This window comes from Strix aluco, unplaced genomic scaffold (genome assembly GCF_031877795.1).
Source record: "Strix aluco isolate bStrAlu1 unplaced genomic scaffold, bStrAlu1.hap1 HAP1_SCAFFOLD_33, whole genome shotgun sequence".
NCBI classification, from domain to species: Eukaryota; Metazoa; Chordata; class Aves; order Strigiformes; family Strigidae; genus Strix; species Strix aluco.
The window spans coordinates 2304375-2308746 of NW_027436647.1; positions in this window are offsets into that span (position 1 = coordinate 2304375).

Here is a 4372-nt window from a genome sequence, read left to right on the forward strand (position 1 = left end):
TGCACAAAAGCGATTCTGCAAAGCAATGTGAACACTTCTGCTTCCCAGGCACAGAGAAGGTGCTAGCAGGGAATTCTCTGCCTGCCTTTCCCCAGTGCTCTGCAAGCTCTCCAGGACAACATAGAATCTGGGGCTCTGTGCTTTCTTTCCTTCTGAACAATTGTTACTGTTTTCTGCACAAAAGCGATTCTGCGAAGCAATGTGAACAGGCACAGAGAAGGTGCTATCAGGGAATTCTCTGCCTGCCTTTCCCCAGTGCTCTGCAAGCTCTCCAGGACAACATAAAATCTGGGGCTCTGTGCTTTCTTTCCTTCTGAACAAGTGTTAGTGTTTTCTGCACAAAAGCGATTCTGCGAACCAATGTGAACACTTCTGCTTCCCAGGCACAGAGAAGGTGCTAGAAAGGAATTCTCTGCCTGCCTTTCCCCAGTGCTCTGCAACCTCTCCAGGACAACATAAAATCTGGGGCTCTGTGCTTTCTTTCCTTCTGAACAAGTGTTACTGTTTTCTGCACAAAAGCTATTCTTGCGAAGCAATGTGAACACTTCTGCTTCCCAGGCACAGAGAAGGTGCTAGCAGGGAATTCTCTGCCTGCCTTTCCCCAGTGCTCTGCAAGCTCTCCAGGACAACATAGAATCTGGGGCTCTGTGCTTTCTTTCCTTCTGAACAAGTGTTACTGTTTTCTGCACAAAAGCGATTCTTGCGAAGCAATGTGAACACTTCTGCTTCCCAGGCACAGAGAAGGTGCTAGCAGGGAATTCTCTGCCTGCCTTTCCCCAGTGCTCCTCAAGCTCTCCAGGACAACATAGAATCTGGGGCTCTGTGCTTTCTTTCCTTCTGAACAAGTGTTACTGTTTTCTGCACAAAAGCGATTCTGCGAAGCAATGTGAACAGGCACAGAGAAGGTGCTATCAGGGAATTCTCTGCCTGCCTTTCCCCAGTGCTCTGCAAGCTCTCCAGGACAACATAGAATCTGGGGCTCTGTGCTTTCTTTTCTTCTGAACAAGTGTTACTGTTTTCTGCACAAAAGCGATTCTTGCGAAGCAATGTGAACACTTCTGCTTCCCAGGCACAGAGAAGGTGCTAGCAAGGATTTCTCTGCCTGCCTTTCCCCAGTGCTCTGCAAGCTCTCCAGGACAACATAGAATCTGGGGCTCTGTGCTTTCTTTCCTTCTGAACAAGTGTTAGTGTTTTCTGCACAAAAGCGATTCTGCGAAGCAATGTGAACACTTCTGCTTCCCAGGCACAGAGAAGGTGCTAGCAAGGAATTCTCTGCCTGCCTTTCCCCAGTGCTCTAAAAGCTCTCCAGGACAACATAAAATCTGGGGCTCTGTGCTTTCTTTCCTTCTGAACAAGTGTTACTGTTTTCTGCACAAAAGCGATTCTTGCGAAGCAATGTGAACACTTCTGCTTCCCAGGCACAGAGAAGGTGCTAGCAGGGAATTCTCTGCCTGCCTTTCCCCAGTGCTCTGCAAGCTCTCCAGGACAACATAGAATCTGGGGCTCTGTGCTTTCTTTCCTTCTGAACAAGTGTTACTGTTTTCTGCACAAAAGCGATTCTGCGAAGCAATGTGAACAGGCACAGAGAAGGTGCTAGCAGGGAATTCTCTGCCTGCCTTTCCCCAGTGCTCTGCAAGCTCTCCAGGACAACATAGAATCTGGGGCTCTGTGCTTTCTTTCCTTCTGAACAAGTGTTACTGTTTTCTGCACAAAAGCGATTCTTGCGAAGCAATGTGAACACTTCTGCTTCCCAGGCACAGAGAAGGTGCTAGCAGGGAATTCTCTGCCTGCCTTTCCCCAGTGCTCCTCAAGCTCTCCAGGACAACATAGAATCTGGGGCTCTGTGCTTTCTTTCCTTCTGAACAAGTGTTACTGTTTTCTGCACAAAAGCGATTCTGCGAAGCAATGTGAACAGGCACAGAGAAGGTGCTATCAGGGAATTCTCTGCCTGCCTTTCCCCAGTGCTCTGCAAGCTCTCCAGGACAACATAAAATCTGGGGCTCTGTGCTTTCTTTCCTTCTGAACAAGTGTTACTGTTTTCTGCACAAAAGCGATTCTTGCGAAGCAATGTGAACACTTCTGCTTCCCAGGCACAGAGAAGGTGCTAGCAAGGATTTCTCTGCCTGCCTTTCCCCAGTGCTCTGCAAGCTCTCCAGGACAACATAGAATCTGGGGCTCTGTGCTTTCTTTCCTTCTGAACAAGTGTTAGTGTTTTCTGCACAAAAGCGATTCTGCGAAGCAATGTGAACACTTCTGCTTCCCAGGCACAGAGAAGGTGCTAGCAAGGAATTCTCTGCCTGCCTTTCCCCAGTGCTCTAAAAGCTCTCCAGGACAACATAAAATCTGGGGCTCTGTGCTTTCTTTCCTTCTGAACAAGTGTTACTGTTTTCTGCACAAAAGCGATTCTTGCGAAGCAATGTGAACACTTCTGCTTCCCAGGCACAGAGAAGGTGCTAGCAGGGAATTCTCTGCCTGCCTTTCCCCAGTGCTCTGCAAGCTCTCCAGGACAACATAGAATCTGGGGCTCTGTGCTTTCTTTCCTTCTGAACAAGTGTTACTGTTTTCTGCACAAAAGCGATTCTGCGAAGCAATGTGAACAGGCACAGAGAAGGTGCTATCAGGGAATTCTCTGCCTGCCTTTCCCCAGTGCTCTGCAAGCTCTCCAGGAAAACATAAAATCTGGGGCACTGTGCTTTCTTTCCTTCTGAACAAGTGTTACTGTTTTCTGCACAAAAGCGATTCTTGCGAAGCAATGTGAACACTTCTGCTTCCCAGGCACAGAGAAGGTGCTAGCAGGGAATTCTCTGCCTGCCTTTCCCCAGTGCTCTGCAAGCTCTCCAGGACAACATAGAATCTGGGGCTCTGTGCTTTCTTTCCTTCTGAACAAGTGTTAGTGTTTTCTGCACAAAAGCGATTCTGCAAAGCAATGTGAACACTTCTGCTTCCCAGGCACAGAGAAGGTGCTAGCAGGGAATTCTCTGCCTGCCTTTCCCCAGTGCTCTGCAAGCTCTCCAGGACAACATAGAATCTGGGGCTCTGTGCTTTCTTTCGTTCTGAACAATTGTTACTGTTTTCTGCACAAAAGCGATTCTGCGAAGCAATGTGAACAGGCACAGAGAAGGTGCTATCAGGGAATTCTCTGCCTGCCTTTCCCCAGTGCTCTGCAAGCTCTCCAGGACAACATAAAATCTGGGGCTCTGTGCTTTCTTTCCTTCTGAACAAGTGTTAGTGTTTTCTGCACAAAAGCGATTCTGCGAAGCAATGTGAACACTTCTGCTTCCCAGGCACAGAGAAGGTGCTAGAAAGGAATTCTCTGCCTGCCTTTCCCCAGTGCTCTGCAACCTCTCCAGGACAACATAAAATCTGGGGCTCTGTGCTTTCTTTCCTTCTGAACAAGTGTTACTGTTTTCTGCACAAAAGCTATTCTTGCGAAGCAATGTGAACACTTCTGCTTCCCAGGCACAGAGAAGGTGCTAGCAAGGAATTCTCTGCCTGCCTTTCCCCAGTGCTCTGCAAGCTCTCCAGGACTACATAAAATCTGGGGCACTGTGCTTTCTTTCCTTCTGAACAAGTGTTACTGTTTTCTGCACAAAAGCGATTCTGCAAAGCAATGTGAACAGGCACAGAGAAGGTGCTAGCAGGGAATTCTCTGCCTGCCTTTCCCCAGTGCTCTGCAAGCTCTCCAGGACAACATAGAATCTGGGGCTCTGTGCTTTCTTTCCTTCTGAACAAGTGTTACTGTTTTCTGCACAAAGGCGATTCTGCGAAGCAATGTGAACACTTCTGCTTCCCAGGCACGGAGAAGGTGCTAGCAGGGAATTCTCTGCCTGCCTTTCCCCAGTGCTCTGCAAGCTCTCCAGGACAACATAAAATCTGGGGCTCTGTGCTTTCTTTCCTTCTGAACAAGTGTTACTGTTTTCTGCACAAAAGCGATTCTTGCGAAGCAATGTGAACACTTCTGCTTCCCAGGCACAGAGAAGGTGCTAGCAGGGAATTCTCTGCCTGCCTTTCCCCAGTGCTCCTCAAGCTCTCCAGGACAACATAGAATCTGGGGTTCTGTGCTTTCTTTCGTTCTGAACAAGTGTTACTGTTTTCTGCACAAAAGCGATTCTGCGAAGCAATGTGAGCAGGCACAGAGAAGGTGCTAGCAGGGAATTCTCTGCCTGCCTTTCCCCAGTGCTCTGCAAGCTCTCCAGGACAACATAGAATCTGGGGCTCTGTGCTTTCTTTCGTTCTGAACAAGTGTTACTGTTTTCTGCACAAAAGCGATTCTGCGAAGCAATGTGAACAGGCACAGAGAAGGTGCTATCAGGGAATTCTCTGCCTGCCTTTCCCCAGTGCTCTGCAAGCTCTCCAGGACAACATAGAATCT